This window comes from Miniopterus natalensis, chromosome 2 (assembly GCF_054644295.1).
Source record: "Miniopterus natalensis isolate mMinNat1 chromosome 2, mMinNat1.hap1, whole genome shotgun sequence".
Classification (NCBI taxonomy): domain Eukaryota; kingdom Metazoa; phylum Chordata; class Mammalia; order Chiroptera; family Miniopteridae; genus Miniopterus; species Miniopterus natalensis.
In genome coordinates, this window is record NC_142082.1 from 165,341,189 (window position 1) to 165,360,507 (window position 19,319).

The 19,319-nt window shown below is 35.8% G+C and overlaps 1 pseudogene; it reads left to right on the plus strand.

Moving 5' to 3' along the window:
* Positions 1-188: 188 nt before the first annotated feature.
* On the plus strand, positions 189-14,965 carry LOC148093904 (taste receptor type 2 member 7-like; annotated as a pseudogene).
* Positions 14,966-19,319: the final 4,354 nt, after the last annotated feature.

Below are 19,319 nucleotides of genomic sequence, written 5' to 3' on the forward strand. Positions count from 1 at the left end.
AGCAATATGGTATGTATTCAGGAAATGCTATATGTCTTAACAGAACTGTTCGATTTAGCACTGGATTACAAGACAAAAAGAATGCACGATTCTTGTGTGAAAGTCTCTGGAACTATATCACAAAGCAGAGTTTTGGTTGTACTTTCTGGAATTATGATGAAAATATTTACAGAAAGCATCATAAGTGGATGTCCATCTGCAACTGTTTCACTCTAAAGCTTTCCGTGAAGCACAACATTAGAAACGTTCTGGTGCAGATGTCAACTGGAATCAAGGTCTTTCTGGTAGTGGCAACAGGAGAAGTCATCTTAGGAATGCTAGGAAATGGGTTCATTGGACTGGTGAACTGCATGGAATGGGTCAAGACTGGGAAGGTTTCCTCAGCTGACTTCATTCTCACCAGCTTGGCTATGGCCAGAATCATTCAACTGTGGGTAATACTGTTGGATGCATTTATAAAGGGGCTATATCCACATCTCTATGCTACCGGTAAACTAGTGAAAATGGTTTCCACCCTTTGGGCATTAACTAATCACCTAAGTACCTGGTTTGCCACCTGCCTGAGCATTTTCTACTTCCTTAAGATAGCCAATTTCTCCCACTCCTTTTTCATGTGGCTGAAGTGGAGAGTCAACAAAGTGGTTCTTGTGCTTTTCCTGGGGTCTTTCTTCTCACTGCCTGTTAACCTTTTAATGCAGGATATTCTTACTGACTTGTGGATGGAAACCTATATTGAAAGAAATATGACTTTGCAGTTGGATATAAATACAATTTTCTATTTTAAATGTCGTCTTCTTTTTACTTTCACCTATGTGATCCCCTTTTTCCTGTCTCTGATCTCTTTGCTCCTTTTATTTCTGTCCTTGGTGAGACACACCAAGAATTTGCAGCTCAACCTGACGGGCTCCAGGGACTCGAGCACAGAGGCCCATAGAAGGGCCATGAAAATGGTGACTACCTTCCTTTTCCTCTTCATCACTTACACTCTTAGTATTCTAACAACAAGTTGGATCTTTACTAAGGAACAGACATATCAGGGCATGTTGCTTTTCATTATGGTTACAGCTGCCTTTCCTTCAGGCCACTGTTTTATAATAATTTTGGGAAACAGCAAGCTAAGACAGATTGCCTTGAGACTACTGTGGCACTTAAATTCTCTGAGAAAAGCAAAGCCTGTAACTTTATAGACAGAATTTGAAATGAGCTTCTTTATTGTATGGGAATATCCCTTAATAGAAAACCATCAGCAGTTCTTACCTCAGGTCCTTTCAGGTTTTGTTAAATGGCAATCAAATTTCCCTACAACATGCCTTTAAATAATTATATTTTCTAAAAGTGATATGACATAATATTTGATTAAAGGAAATATCTCCAGTATAATAACACTTTCTTGTAACAAAAGAGTATCTGAGACATGAAAACATTATTCAATGCAAGATAAATACATGTATATAAAATTACAGTCACAGAAAGGGAAAGAGTAATACAAATTTTTCTAACCAAAGGTAAATTTCAAATTAGACAAGAAAAAGGACTGTCAAATGTGAATTGTAATAATATTTTATTTCAATATAAAGTGTTAATATTATTAGTCTCATGCATCTAATGTTGGAAAGGATCTGAAAAAATTAGAATTTTCATACTACATTTCTTGGATTCTGAATTGGTAAAACAACCTCATGCAAGAGTATGGCATTATGTTTTTAAGGTGAAGATGCATATCTTAAAACCCCTTAATTTTACCCCTACTTTTTATATTAGAGAATTTTTGGTACATGTGTAACAGAATATCTGTACAAAAATGTTCATGGTACTATTGTTCTTAATAGCTGAAATTGAGAAGTCATGTAAATGCCCATTAGTTATAAAATAGACAAATCATGGCATATAGACAGAACACAAACATGAAAATGAACAAATTCGATCTATAAATTTCTTAGTAACTTGAAGAAAAAAGACATAGACATAGAAAGGTAAATTTGTTAAAGCAAAGTACATATTTAGTGTATTGTTTGACTATTTTATGTGTATGTAGTGCCACTTTGACTGTTGTAATGAAATGATCCTGGTTAATCACAGTAGCTGGGCATGTAAATAAGCAGACAAGAGAATTTTGCTTGTTAATGATGCTATTAAAGTATGAAAGAAAGTTTATATACTGCATTTTTATATAGAGGTTATGTACATGTGCATATGAAAATGGATTCAAAACAAAGCACTATTTGTTTGAGTTCATTTTCCCTTAACTTCTAGAATGTAGTAAAAAATAGCAAATAAATTATCAGAAATACTTCATGTTTAACTTACTGTTGATGAAGTTTTAGGTGAAGGAAGCTATTCTTTCAAGCTAGCCTTGATGCTGACAATGATGTATCGTAAGGCCATGGAAAAGATCAGTAGTGTTCTTTCATTGCCGTGAGCTTGCCTCTAAGAAAACTGGATGAAGTCACTACTATCAGTTAGAGATCTCTTAGTTAGCTGCCATCACCATTGTCACCATCATCATCAACATCAACATTGTCATCATTTATTTCTTTTTGTAACTTATATTTCAAATGTTTACGTACATGAATCAGAAAATATGTAAATAATTTCTTAAAGATTATTGTATTTTACTTAATAAATAGGAAAGTTCAAGTCAAGCAGAACACCTTTAGAAATGGAGTGTTCTTTTATTCTAAATGTATGAATTAAGCAAATTATTTAAGGATGATCTTAAAATCACAGAATTAAGCTACAGAGCCCCCTTTCTAATATCAGAAGTAAATTAAATGTATAAGGAGTACTGAAACAAATAAGTCATGGAATAGGGTGGTGTCTGATGTATTTATGGGTGACTGATGTATTTATATTTTAATTATTTGAATATATTTTGAGATCAAGTTCTCCTCCGTAACTTTCCTTGTAATGAGAACCTGTGGTAATAGCACAGCAATAGACAGGCTGCCATCCAAGAAAATCTCATCTGGTGACATCCATTACCAGTTTCTTTCAACTTAGTGGAGGGTGACTAGTCCATGAATATATCTATTCTGTGGCCAAAGTTTGGGAAAAGAATTGAATTGATACATTTTCTTGTTGACACTACTAAAAATGAAAATGCTTTCTCTAAGACTTTGGTGTTATGTATTTTATTTAGTTTCCTCATGAAGATGATTTATAGAAGAAGATCAAAAGATTCTTTCCGATATAAATCATTGTCAATGGTAATACTAAGAGACCACTTAAGTGAGTGGTGTTCAGGTTTTCATTAGTGGTCAAGATCAATTACTCCAGTCAGCACATTATCTCCCTTCTTTGTCAACTGATTTAGAAGCCCAAGGAATCCAAAGTGGCTGGATGGCTGTCTTAAATTCCCATTTGATAAAATCATTGTTGTGTCTCTTAGTAGACTTGTTCCTCCCTTTGTACAATGACCTCCAGTCACTGGTGGTAACAGTGAGTGGTGACAATTGCATTTGTACCCCTTGATTTTTTCACTTGTGAATCCTGGTTACCAGAGAAATAGCACCATTTATTGCCTGCAGATTTCAAGCATGTGTAACTTTCTGGAGAACTTTGCCCTAGTTCTGTAAGATATTGCCACTGAACTGGCATTGTAATTGAGTCTTCCAAAGACCATTCTACCAATCTGTTAAGACAGCTCCTTCAGGATGGTGGGGAATATGGTAAGATGAGTGAATTTTATGAGCATTGGACCATTGTCACACTTGTCTTGCTGTAAAGTTTGTTTCTTGATCAGAAACAATGTTGTATACAGTATTTTGATGGTGGGTAAGGCATTATGTAAGCTTGTGCATGGTAGTTTTGGCAAAATCACTACATTCAGGGAAGGCAAATCCATATCCAGAGTAAGCATTTAGTGCAGTAAGACCAAAAATCTCTTCTCCCATTATGAAAATAGTCCAATGTAATCAACCTGCTTCCAGGTAACTAGGTGATCACCCCTGAATATGGTGCCATATTTGAGGCTCAGTGTTGAATTATGTTACTGCAGGTTAGATATTCACCACTGGCCACTCTGTTCCTGTTACTCTGGTCATGTTTTTCCTGAGCCCACTGGGTGACGACAAGGGTGGCTGAGAAAAGACTGTTGTCCACAGAATAGGTCATTTTATCTACTTGTTTATTAAAATTCTCCTCTCTTAAAGTCACCCTTTGGTGAACACTCACATGGGACCCAAATATCTTCACAATTTTTGCCAATTCAGAGAAGTTTGTCCACATATCTCTTTCTTAAATTGCCTTATCACTAATTTCCCAATCCTGTTCCTTCCAAGTTGCTGACCATCCAGCCAAACCATTAGCCTAGTTCATAGGTCAGTACGTAATTACACCTCTACCCATTTCTTCTTCTAAACAAAGTGAACAACCAGGTATGATGGACAAAATTCTTTCCACTAGGAAGATTTTCTGTCATCACTATTTGAAGATGTCCCAAAAATGGGCTGCAGTGCTGCAGCTGCCCACTTAGAGATGGCACCTGCATGTTATGGAGAACCATCTGTAAACCAGGCACAAGTCTTCTCTTCCTCTGACAACTAATTGGAGAGAACTCCCCAGGAGGCCAAAGATGTAGGTTGGAAGAGAAAAGGCAATGTAGCAGGAGTGGGGACCAGGGGCATTTGGGTCACTTCTTCATGTAACTTACTAGTGCCTTCAGGACCTGCTTGGGGGCGATCTTGTATACTCCACTTACACTTGATGATTTTGAAAGCACAACTTTATGACTCAATGAGTCAGATAACACTCAGTTCATAATGGGCAGCACATGATATCATGGTGGTCCATGGTCAAGTGGTTTGTCTCTACTAAGACCCCGTTGCAGGCTAAGAGCTATTCTTCTACTTGCTGAGGATGGCAAGCCTTGGCTACAAGCTGTACTGTGATTCATCCATAAGAGGCCTGCCAAAAGTTCAAAAAGGCATCCCTATCTGTCACTGATACTTTATATAAAAGACCATAGTACCATTTTATTCATATTCTCCAGAAGTAGGCAGGATTTAATACTCACAGAATAATAGGTGAAGTCTTTTATTAATTGAATACAGACAAACAGAGAGCTTACTGCTTTGATTATAAAATTCAGCTTCAGCACAGAATAAATATAGATAACAAAAATTCACTAGTGCAGATCTGAAAGCACCATAAACCTTTCCAGAAGAATCATACTCTTACACAGACACATAGACAAACACAAGACTAGCAAACCAAATTCTGGGGCATTTCTCAGGAGATTTTCCTCTACCAAATAGACCAAAACCAAATTCCCAATGATTGCCACTGTATTCACTTGCTGCTACTGCATAACAGACCACCACAAATTTAGTGGCTAAAACCCACAAAACACACGTATTATTTCATTTTAGTAGGCCAGAAATCTGGGCAAGGCTTAGCTATATTTTCTGTTTCAGAGTCTTACAAAGCTGTAATCAGAGTTTTTTTACACTGCATTCTCATCTGTAGACAAGACTGAAGAATAATTTACTTTAAGCTCATGCAAATTGTTGGCATAATTCATTTTCTTGCAGCTTTCTACATAGGCATTTTATAACATGGCTGCTTACTTTTTCAAGGGCAGCAAAAATCTCTCTCACTCAAGGGAGATCCAGCCAATTTTCTTAAAAGCTTTACCTGATTTCATCATGCCCATGAAGAAAAATCTCACTTTTTTTTTTTTAAATATATCTTTATTGATTTCAGAGAGAGGAAAGGAGAGGGAGAGAGAGAGATAGAAACATCAATGACGAGAGAGTCACTGATCAAGCCCGCAACCGGGCATGTGCCCTGACCAGGAATCGAACCCTGATCGCCTGGATCCTAGGTCGATGCTCAACTGCTGAGCCACGCCCAGCCGGGTGAAAAATCTCACTTTTGATGACCTCAAAATCAGTCAAATGAGTTTTTAATGGGGAATGAATACACTATACTTATATAAAACTACCACTATTAATCTTAGTAAATGTTAAACTCAGCCTGTTTCTCTAACCTGACTTTTCTCTCAATATTAGAGCTTACACTTTAAAAGTTTTTTTTAGTATATTTTACAGGTCAGCAGTTTCAGTCCTTGTGTGAACCTAAGGAGCAACCTGTCCTCAAGGCCTTGACTAACGCCATCCACCTAGAAACAAATATCCAAATGACAAAAACCTAATGGCCACTGTAGGACAATGACCATAAAAATCCATATAGGGGCCAATAAGAACACTGCCTGCATGTCCACACCTTCTCACCCTGATCTCTTCGTTCTCTGTGTATTTTTGTGTGTGTGTGTGTGTGTGTTTTACCCCTTCCTTATAAAAAACTCTGCCTGCACTGAGATGTTAAGATGAACTTTGGGATGAGAGTCTTCTATCTTCTCAGGTGGCTGGCACTTGAATAAATCTCCTTCTTTTGCACCAGCACGTGTCTCATGAGTTTGGCTTTTGTTGTGGAAGGCAGCTGAACCTGGGTTTGGTTACAAGTTGATTTATTATCTTAATTATATGCAACATTCCTTCATGTTTGCCATATTCTTCAGGCTAGAAGTAAGTCATATGCCCTACAACAGTGAAGGAGAGAAAATATATGGTGTGTGAACATCAGAGAACAGTAATCATAGAGACCCCTGTATGGTTTGTACACCACAGATGTAACAAATGAGGAATAATGTATTGGTAGTCTACAATTGGAAACAGAACCAACTTGGTCAACTAAATGTTCATGAAAAGCCTCCTCTGTATTAGTCAAACTGCTATTAGTGGGTCTCATCAGTGATTTTACATCTGCCAAGCACTGAGGTCTGTGCTGACTTTTGAGAGGATTGAAATGGCCTCATATTATAATCCTAAATTATATACATATATCTCATTCTAAGGCAATGGTTTTAATTTTCTTGATCAGGCCTTATCATGAAGTCTAATTCATTCCTTTTGTTGTTGTTTAGAGTGTGTGTGTTTATGTGTTCATGTGTGTGTCTTAGCTAAGAAATCTTTGTCTATCGTCATATCATAAAAATATTATACAATTTTTTCCAGAAGCTTCATTATATTATCTTTCATATTTAGGTCTAAGATCACCACAAATTAATTTTATTGTATGATGTGAAATAAGGATAGAAGTTCATTTTTCTATAATGTTATTAATTTTCCCAGCATCATTAATTGAAGACAATTTTATTTCCCATTAAATTGTTTGAGTTCCTTTGTTGAAAATAAACTGACCACACATTTGTGGGTTTCTGACCACACATTTGTGGGTTTCTATCCATTGATCTATTTGTATAAGCAAACAGTATCATGTTGACTCAAGTACTGTAGCTCTACATTCTTGCAATCACATATTTATTTCACAGAGCAAAAATTTTCCATTTTTATGTCAGTAGTTCAATTTATTAATTTCAAAATTTTATGCATCATACTTTTGGTGTAGTTAATAAATCAACCTGACCCATGTTTACCCCTATGTTTTGTTCTAAAAATTGTATTGGTTTAGTGCTCCCATTTAGGTCTATGATCAATTTTAAGTTAATTTTTGCATATGGTATAAAATAGGGGGCTAAATTCAACTTTATTCATGTAGATAATCAATTTTGTCAGTATCACCTGTTAAAAAAAAAGATCATTTCCTTATTGTATTGACACAGTACCTGTTTTAAAATCATTGAGACACATGCTCTTAAGAAGCTGGTGTAGGTACACACAGTACTCCCATCCTCCTACAACCACACTAAAATTACAACTAAACTACAGAACAACCATAATTCAGAACTGCCTGAAATCTGGCTGAATAGAAGTCATAAAAATAGGGAATTAAAGAAGCCACACTGAGACTGGTAGGAGTGGGGGAGATGTTTAATAGGCTGGTTGCACATCCCTATGTGGTGGATAACAACCAGGAGGAATATCTCAGCTGCAGAGGTCCTCCTGAGGAGCAAGAGGTCCTAGCCCAAAACCATGCGCCCCAGCCCAGGTTTCCAGAACTAGGAAGAGAAGTTTCCATAATTTCTGGATGCAAAAACCAGGGGGATTGAGGCTGACATAGATGGAGGTCTTTGGTGTCATAGGCAGTTTCTTTTAAAGGACTAGCACTCAGACTTACTTGGAGTCACTCCATCTCAGCTCCAGCACTGGGGCAGCAGCTTGAAAGGCACCATAAACATGTGAGGAGGAAATCAATTGTCCAGCTTCAGGATGAGAGCTGGGGAGGCAGCTTTGTCCCAGATTGAAGTGCTGGCAGAGGCCACTGTTCCTTTGATGAGCCCTCCCCACAGAAAGTTGGTAGATGGGCACCATATCTGAGACTTCATCAACCAAGCTCACACTGTTTGCTATGTCCTGGTGATTTTGTGAGGCCCCTCCTCACCCAACATTCAGGCCCACCCAAGCTGTTTCCAGTGGCTTTTCCATACAAATAGCCTGTCTTGGCTAATGCTTCAGATTTTTAAAAGATCTATCAAACAAGCAGCATATGGCTTCAATATGCCCCATGCATCTCCTTAAATAGCCCCATGCTTGGCACTAGCAGCAGCTGGACTTGGTTCACAGCTTGACTTTGATTAGGCACCTCCAAGCCCAGCACAGGCAGCAGCTATATGTAGACCACTTTGTAGCTCATGCCAGGTGACCCCAGGAAGAACACAGGTGGCAGCTGACCATGTCCTGTAGCTCCTTGGATGCTCCACACCAAGAACATCCATTGGATTGCTTCGACAATATTGACGCACCATCATCCTTTCACCTTAACAAATGACACACTCAAAAGGCACACTCAGCAGGCACCATAGTTTCCCTAAAGTCAGTCCTGCTCTGGGATGGGCCCCTGAACTGCTGATCCTTCACAGTGGTCAGTGGTCACAGCCAGTCCTTGCAGCTAATTGGCCTGGGGGATAAGCCCCTCCCATTGATATGCCAGCAGCAATCAAGGCTCAAATACAATAGCAGGATGTACACATAAAAAAAGAACCAGTCAGAAATAAAGAACACATTAACTTAAATTAAGAATATATTATAGGGAATCAACGGTAGAGTAGATGAAGCCAAGAATCAAAGCAACAATCTGGAATATAAGGATGTGAAAAACAAAACAAAACAACAACAAAAGCACTCGATCCGAACAGCAACCCCCCCCCCCCCGCCCCAGAATTTAAAAAAATGAGGATAGTACCAGGAAGCTCTGGGGCAACTTCAAGTGAACCAACATCAAAGGTACAAGAAGGAGAAGAGAATGCACAAAATTGAAAACCTATTTGAAAAATAATGACAGAAAGCTTCCCTAACCTGGTGAAGGAAATATACATGCAAGCCTTGGAAGCACAAAGAACCTCAAACAAGGTGAACCCAAAGAGACCCACACCAAAACACATCATAATTAAAATGCAAAGGGTTAAATACAAAGAGAGGATCTTAAAAGTAGCAAGAAGAAGGCAGTTAGTTACTTACAAGGAGCTCCCATAAGACTGTTAGCTGATTACTCAACAGAAACATTGCAGGCTCAAGAGATTGGAAAGATATTCAGCGGGAAAAAGCAAGGACCTGCAACCAAGGTAACTCTACCCAGCAAAGCTATGATTTAGAATTGAAAGAGAGACAATGAGTTTCCCAGACAAGAAAAAGATAAAAGATTTCCTCATCACCAAACCAGTATTATATGTTAAAGGGTTATCTCTAAGAAAAAGAAGGGGAAAAAATTAAGAATATGAACAATAAAATGGCGATAAATACATATCTATTAATAATTGAATCTAAGAAACAAAATACATGAACAAGCAGAACAGAAACAGACTCATAGATACAGAGAACATTTTGATGGTTGCCAGAGGGGTGGGAATTGGGATGATGGGTGAAGGAATTAAGAAATACAAATTGGTTGTTACAGAATAGTCATGAGGATGTAAAGTACAGAATAAGAGTTATAGTCATTAATATTTTGTATGGTATTAGATGGGTGTGAGATTTACGGGAATGATCACTTAGTAAGTTATGTAATATCTAAACACTGGTGTGTACACGTGAAACTAATATATGTCAACTGTAATTGAAAAATAAAAAATGATTTAAAAAATCATCTGACCATGATGGTGAATGTTAATATCTGAACTTCAATTGTGTTTCTATTGTTATTCAAGTAATACACTAACTTGATTAATACAGCTTTGTATCAAGCTTTGAAATTAGAAACTGTGAAATTAGAACCTTTGTTCTTTTAAAAAATATTTTTTTTGGCTATTGTGAGTGCTTTGCATGTCCATAAACATTTTAAGAATAGTTTTCACTGTCTGCAAAAGAGCCTTCTGGGATTTTATAGTGATTGCATCGAATATGCAGATCATCTCTTCATCTAAAGTCTCCCTTCTTACCTGGATTTTAGTTCACTGGTCCTCCTTCCTTACACAGCTCTGTGATGCAAATAATTTTGACAATTCATTCCCATTTTCTTGGTTGTTGTAGGAGGAAATCTTGCCTTTTTCTATTGCTCCATTGTAGTCATAAGCAGAAATTCTCCCAGGTTAACTTTGAAGTATCATATGACACAGGATCAAATGAACAACATTTCTTGGTGCCTGGTGTCTGTACGAGACAGGCACAGTTGAAAGCACTCTACACAAATAGTATACTTACTCCTCACAGAGACCACCAGAAAAGCTTATCATTTTTATCTGATTTTTACTGATAATTATACTGAGGCAGATGGTAGTTTTAAAAGAGTCCAAGATCAGAAATATATGAAGCAGAGAGTCTGGTTTTCCCTTATAGCAGTCCAGCTCTAAGATCATTCTGTAAAAACAAGTATAATATAAAAACTGAAGCAATAAAATCCAAGGATAGAAGCTGATATTTAAATGTATTAATCTTAAAATGTTAGTCAGAAATGAATTAAACAGGTGCTGTTTTATCTTCTAAAGTCTCATGAAAGTTCAGTTTCACAGTCCATTTTATCATTCCATCTTTGTTTACACTTTTGTGGGAGTTGGTGTATTTCTCAAATTCATCTCAGTGCCTTGGAAGGTGCCAAGCCTGGAATCCCCATCCTAACTCTGTGGTGTGTTGGGGCTTCTACCCTTGAAAGATTTGCCTGTTTACCTTAGAATCTTGATTCCTCTAAATTGGAGGGTAATATTGACAATTTTACGGGACTTTGTTGATTGGGTTTATTGCTTCTATAGTGCTTTCTAAAAATTTTTGGAGAAATAAGTACATTATTATGATTTTACTCTACTATCTTGTTTGACAGACAGAGAGCAGATGTTTCTGGGAAGATCTAAAAACAAGCTGGAAAAAAAACAAAAAAACCGAAAAGCCCTTGTTGACTATAGGGGAATGGGTATTACTGAGCAGTGGTGAGGCATAAATGAGGACAATTCCTGCTCTGCTAATGAGCGTCTTAATATTGCCCATATCTGGCTTTAACTCTGAGACTGGTTTGTTTGATAAAGATAGAGTTCTATCATTTCTCACAAAGCCCTGTAAATAGTTTCCAAAGTTGGCTGAATATTTACAGTTCCATGTGAAATATCAAGAGTAATCATGTTTTTAAAATATCTTGATGTACAGTATGATTTTTAACACCAAGAGAAATTTAATAAATAGGAACAAAGAAATGAAAGTCTGAATTATTAGAGAGAAAAACAAGAGGTTTTGAATCCAGATGATTCTGGATTTTCTGAGCTTCATTTTCTTATTGGCAGAAAGAAGAAAGTCATTCCTGAACAATAACCACATGAGGTGTTCTCCAAGCTGTATGTGCTTGGGCACTTGCAATTTATTGATAAATAAATATAAATGATCAGCATCTAGCATTCAACAGTTGTGACTTTGCTGGGTTCACTCAGGAAACTTGGATGCTTTGGATAGCAAAAGCTTTGGAAATGTCCCTTCAGTCTTCCTTCACTGCACCTCAGTGGTGACAATCTTAGTGCTCACCAAAAGGCATCTACTAATGTACATAGTTGCTGTACGTTGAAGTTCTAGGCACTGAATTTTTTAATGGTATAGAAAACAACTGAAATTGGTAAACAAACTGGGTAGAGAGTAAAAAAGCAAGCAGTGCAAAATAATGAAAGAGAATATGTCTTTATTTGCATGTTAGCAAATGAGAGTTCAGTTTTGTTTTATTCTTCACCATCAAGTATGAGAAATTTTATTTCATGTTGGGAACATTGAGTACGTGGATTACAGTGCAGCTAACTCTCTGGGAGAAAATGATTTTTGTACAGCGAGCACCCACCCATTAGCACACCTTAGTGCTTTCTGACTTAATATTGAGCCTACAATTTTTAAAAAGAAATTAACTGCACACCTAAGAAATAAGCATGCATACAATTTTAATGTGGTAAATCAAGAAATTATCAAATAGCAGTTAGACATTGAAGCTCTCTCTTGGAACACACAGTAAGTGCGTTGCATAACTTCTTCACCATTTTAGTAAATACAGAGTTCATCCTCGGTAATTTGGGGAATGGATCCATAATACTGGTGAACTGTATTGACTGTTTCAAGAAACGAAAGATCTCAGCTGATCGAATCCTCATTGCTTTGGCAATCTCCAGAATCTGTCTGATTCGGGTAATAATGATGAGTTGATTTGCAAAGGACATTTACTCATCTCACACATGAATAAAATGGAAATGGGGTTGTGGCCAATCATTTTAGTAACCGGTTTGCCACAGGCCTCAGCCTCTTTTATTTACTCAAGATAGCCACTTTCTCAAATGCTGGTTTCCTTCATCTGAGCGTAGGGTTGAAATGGTCGTTCTGGTGACACTGCCGGGAGCATTTCTATTCTTGTCTTTAAACCTCAATATAATAAGTTGTATATTAATATCCAGGTACATCCATAGGAAAGAAATATGACTCTCAATTCTAGAAGCAGTAACACCACAAGCTTTTCAAAACTGATTCTATTCACTGTGGGGTCCATCATACCCTTTTCCATACCTCGGAACTGTTTTATCCTGTTCATCTTCTCCCTAAGGAAGCATCTGGAGTAGCAAGGACAGTGCAACGGGATTCAGAGATCCTAGCCTCAAGGCCCATGTAAGAGCCAGCAAAAGTGTGGTATCTTTCCTCTTAACTATTTGCTGTTTACTTCCGGTCTCATTTTGTAACAATTTTCCATTCGGAGGTGATGCCGAACAAACCGGTCCTTTTGCTTGGTCAGGCTGCTATAAATCTTTACCCTTCTGTCCACTCTTTTATCCTGATTCTGGGACACGGTAAGCTGAGAAAGGCTTCCCTTTCGGTGCTGAGGCAGCTGAAGTGCTGTCAGAAGCCGGGAAACCCTCAGATTCATGGACCGTTCTGGAGAGCATCACATATCATCTGGAAGGAAAGAAGAAAATTTTTATGGTATTTTACCCTTCTTTGGGGTTCTTCTGTGATGTGTAATATCAAATATTTTTACATGTTTGTTTGAAATAGACTCCTTTTTTATGCTTATTCAATGTTAGTTACATGTATATAGATATGTATATATTTAACATAATTATACAAATAAAAAATAATATGGTGAAGGCCTGGGCATTGGGGGCAGAGTGGAGGGAGGCAAAGCAGAAGGAAATGGGGAACATTTGTAATAGAGTCAACAATAAAATAATTCAGTGGATTATCTAATTATAAGAGATTTTGCCTGCAACAAATGATATAAATAGTATTCTGGTTCTCACTTCTTTGGAAAAATTTAATAAAAATGTCAAAAAAATATATTATATATATATATTTACTAAAATGTGAGTTATAATTTTGGGTATATCAGTTTTCCAATTTTAAGAATAAATTTATAAATACTTGTTAGCAGTTTCTCAGAATCAAGAAAGAACCTGTAGATCACTCACTCATTCCACTTTATTACCTTTCATTTAATGATTCATGATATACATATTTATACATTATCAGGAAACTGCAAATTTCTATTCTATTCAATATTTTGTATATATTGTCATATTAAAGGACTGTTATTTGAACAAATCTTTTTATAAAACCACTTATATCCAGTCAATGATCTATTAAATATAATTTTTACTTAGATTTTAAGTGCTTTAACATATGTTTAATATATTTTAATGTGTTTTTGTACATCATAAGTCATTTTGCATTTTATATCTGCACGAACTGATTTTTATTTTTTTAGAATGTAGAAAAAAATGCCCTTTCTTTTTAAACACTTTTCTTGGGCTTTACTTGGTTACTTCTAAGATGGTCTATTTGTTCCCTTTTGTAATTTCAGAATTTTTAAAAACTCGACTGGATTTTATTGTATTTTAAAGAAGTTATTGTTAATCCTAAATTTATGACTACTTTTTTTTATCCATTTAATGTTATTTTTATTTGTTTTAATTAAGTCTTATTTTTTCTCTCATATTTATTTTATTTCTCCTTTTTCTGATTATTTGTGTTTATTTCTTAATTTATTTTTAATACTCATTATTGCATTATAAAATCATCTATCTAAAATATCTTCTAATTATTATGTTAACCAAAGCACTTTAGTTTTAACATGCCTAGTCAGACTATATTATTTTCAAAATCATCGATAAATTTAAGTTTTCTGTTTGGCCCAAATATAATGTACATATTTACATTATATAAATATTTCAAGAATACAAGTGGTTTGGTCTGTATTTTTCTTCCACTTTTAAATTATTTTCTAAGGTTATGATAATCTGACTCATAAAAGCACATTCTATAATTTCATTTTATTTTGCTTTCTTTAGTTTTTTTAAGGAAAGAATGTGTTTTTTGCTTTAGGTTGCAAAACTTGACACATATAAGTATAGTATTGAATATATTCATTATATTATTCAAAACATTGGATCTCTTATTTTTGTTTCTTTCATCTGTTAAAGAAAAATGCCTTTGAATCTTCTACAATTGTGATATATTCATTATCTTCTAAAATGTCCAATAGTGCTTGTTAACTATTACTTCAAATATGTTATTTGACATGATTTTTCTATAGGAACAAGTTTCAAGAATTAGAACAGTTGTAGAATCTATCGTAAGTTAGTAGAATATTTTAAAATATCTGGGAAGATTAACTACCACTGGATACTATGGAATTAGTTTTGATTGGAAGAAAATAGAAAATTGGAGATATATTAAAAAATTTTTATTGATTTTTTTTTAGAGAGAAAGATCGAGATCAATTTGTTGTTCAACTTATTCATGCATTCATTGGGTGCTTCTTGTAGGTGCCCTGATTGGGGGTTGAACCCACAAAGTTGGCATATTGGAACAGTGCTCTAACAAACTGAGCTACCCGGCTAGGGCTAAAAATTGGAGATACATTATATTTTGCTTTTTTTAAACAGAAAAACTGTATTTTAGCAAGCTTATAGATGGTATTGTGGGTTTAAAATGGCCACAATTTCTCTGACACTTCTCCCATTGACTGGGGTGGGGGATTTACTTCCTCTCTCTGAACTGGGGCACTATAAATGCTTTGATCAGTACAATATGGCATAAGTAGTGCTGTGCCAGCTTCTAGGCACAGCTTTATGTATAATACTAGCATCGTTCACGCTGTCTTTTGGGACATTCACTTTTGGAACCTGTGAGAAGCCAAACCATAGGAAGAGGCCACTGCAGGTGTCTCAAGGGACAGCCCCCACTGAGCTCTTCACTGACAACCCACACCAACTGCCAGCCACCGGACTGAACCGTCTTAGATGTCTTCAGACGAGCCTTCAGATGACTCTGCCCCCAGCCATCATCTGATGATAAGCAAATGAAAGACCACATTAAGAACTGCCTGGCCAAGCCCAGGGGATCTGCAGAACTGTGAGAAAAAAATAAACTGCTGCTTTAATTCACTAATATTGAAGAGGGGGTTGCAAGGTACAAATAGACTTAGAGCAGATGGAGAAAGGAATAAAAAGAATTTCATCAATTTAATCCCAAAGCATGATGCAGCACGCAGATCATGTTTTATTGAGTTGTATACTTGAAACATCTATGTTTTATGAACTGTCACTCCAATAAGTTCAATAAATGCCTGTATGACAAAAACCAAACCAAACCAAACCAAACACCTCAAGGCAAGAAAATAGAACCAAGAGAGAGAGAGAGAGAGAGAGAGAGAGAGAGAGAGAGAAAATAACTAGCAGAACTCTGTTTTCCTGGTAAAAACAAGTCCAATGTTTATCAGAAGTTGCCATAAATTTAAATAAATTGACTTTATTTCCTTTCAAAAGGAGTTTCATGTTAAATAAGAAAATAAAATGCAATTACATTCTGTTTACAAGAGGTATTCCTAAGGCAGAAAAGCACAGTGATTGAAAACAAATGGATAAAAATGTATTATATACTCATGACCACAGTGACTGCTACTTCTGTCTCAATATCTATTATCCTATCTTTTGTTAGTGATATAATATCACTCTTCTCTTGAACATATTTGTGCCACAAATGCTTATCTTTGTACTTTTTAGTTATAGGAGATTCATATGGTTAAGTTACTAGCATTCAGTTGCTTATTTCTTTGTTTATATTTGTCATTATCTAGTTGAATTATAACTAATATACTACCCGAACAAAAGTATTACACAAACTAATATTTACAGCAAACAGCACCAATGGTTAAAGAAGGGTTATTTCAGTCTAATAACAATAAGAGACATCCCGTGAAAAGATGCGATAATCATGAATTTGAACACATCTAACAATGCATTACCTAGATAGATAAAGCAGAACTAATAGCATCCAACAAGAAACTGATGAATCCACAAATGGTGAGAATTTAACACGTTTCATAAACTAACATATCAAGCAGAATTAATAATGACATAAAAAATCTGAAGAACATAATTAGCAAAATTGATCAAATACTTTTATGTGGAATCTGTATTGGAGAGAAATCTATACACAGTCCTTTTAAAAATATAGGAAACATTTACACATCTGGACTATGTATACTCTATCAAAGAGTGTCTCAACAAATTCTGTAGAGCAGACATTAGATAGAACGTGATGCAATAAAATGTTAAAAATTAAGTTTGGGAATTAAGCTACTCTCTATTAATTAGGTTTCTAAGTAAAAGATGATATTTAGAACTCAAAAACAAAAAAAACCTGTATAATCAAACTTGAAGAAATCAGCCAAAGCTAAAAATTCACACCCATTATTTCATATATTAGGAAAAAACTTTCCTAAATGAGTGAGTCACAGAAGCATTTTTCTCAGTCTGTTGAGATCAGGCTTCCTGGTGTATCTGTTTGGCTCAAGTAAGTTTTTTATAAAAATTCTCTATAGGTTTGGATATTTCCTATGTTGACATGTTGGATTCCATTTTGACAAAGTTCAAGAATTGGTGAAATGAATTTATGGTGTTAGAGTTGGTTCTCTCTTGGGGGAATGACTGGCAGGGGGCATGAGAGAACTTTCTTGGGTGCTAAAAATGTTCTCTCTTGATCTGTGTGTTTGCATATGTAAAAATTCACCTGAGGTCTAAATTTGTGATATTTGCATTTTATGAAATATAAGTAAAAATGCAAACAGAATCCTCTTTTTTCTAACAAATAATTTTTCATGCTAAATGAATGAGTCACATATTCAACTCAAGAACTAAAAAGAAATGAAAAACAGGATAACCCCCCAAAAGTGTAAGGAGATCATAACAAAGCTGCATGGCTTTTTATGGCTGAGCTTCCAAATTCCTGTACTTGCATTTCTGCTTTTTTAAAATTATTATTATTAGTTGAAGTAGTCAGAAACTATCCTAGATTCAAGAAGAGGGAGCATATACAGATTTCCCCTGCTATCTGAAAGAAGACAGTTTTTGGAGATCACAACTTTGAACACATAAATCTATGACTGCAGCTACAATCAATGGTTTACTGAACACAGAGATTCCCTATCAACGGACATGTCAAGCATACTGGAGACCCTGTTTATAATCATTCCTGTGGTAGAATTCATAACAGGAATTTTGGGGAATGGATTCATTGCATCGGTTAACAGCATTGATGGGATCAGGAGCTGGAAATTCTCCCTGATTTACTTTATTCTCACCTGCTTGGCCAGCCACAGGATATGTTTTCTGTAGGTATTTATTTTAGCTATCTCTTCATTGTGGTCTATGAGTAATTATTTTACTCTAAGAACCTAATGCTAAGTTTTGACAACCTCTGGGCAGGCTCTAACTATTTCTATATGACCTGTACCACCTGCCTTAGTGTCTTATTTCCTTAAGATAGTCAATTTCTCTAATCCCATTTTCCTCTGTTAGCATGATGATAAAAACAAAAATTCTTCTTTATTGTGTCTGGATTGTGGTGGACCCTCATTTGCTTGTTCTGAGAGGTTGACGTGCCAAGGCTCAATTAGTCTAAAAGCATCATTTGACCAGCAGAGGTCCTGCCTTTACATGTCTCTGCCCCCAGGAACAATGTCTCACACCATCTCCTCCCCAGGTTAATTATGTCATAATTTGAACTTTTTTACTATTAGTTTACTTCCTCCAAAGATCCCATCAGAAAAGTGGGGCTGGGGATAACATCTAATTACCACTGGTTCCACTGCGTTGACAATATTAGTAAATCAAAATATTCTCCTGGCTAATTTCAAATGATCAGAACAGATATCTCTTAGTCATTTTGTATTTCAAACAAAAATATACAGAATAGATAATTCTAAATATAGTTACAACTTTTAAAGCACTTTTCCATAAAGTAATCTTAACAATATTCTTGGGGGGAAATTCCCATGCTTTAGTTAATGCTTCTCTTTTTTCCTAGTCTCCCTACTTTCTCAAGAATAAAAATAAAAATAAATGGAAGACTTTTTCTTTAGTACTCCAAAAAAGGTTTTTGAGGAAACATGAGAAGTTCAATTTTTGTGATGTATAGTTTGGAGTACCTAAGTTTCATACAAGACTTAGCATTAAAAAATAATGCTTAAAATGCTAATGACAGATGAGCTGAAAGGCCCACATGGTTAAAGCAAAAAAAAAAGAAAAACAGGAAAAATTTCCTTGGGAATTAGGATAGTGAAGTTAGATACATATATTGCACACCAAGTTTCTGAAAATTTCCAGCCAGTGTCTTACTCTGTAATTCAGTGACCTTCACTATGAGAGCTTCATAATTAATCAGCAGTGCAGGGGTTGCTCATTTCACCTACATGTTGAAGTATTTTAATGTGGTGAAAATTCATGAGGTGCCTATTTCACAATTCAGATTTGTAAGTCAAATGAAGCAGTTCCTTGGGAGAGGAGAAAGAATTTTCATTCAAAAGAGTGAAAATTAATCCACACCTTTATTTACATGTTAGCAAATGAGAATTTAGTCTTTCAGTCATCTCTCTACATAGAATATTATAGTTTGTAGCTGACAATCTGGACCAAG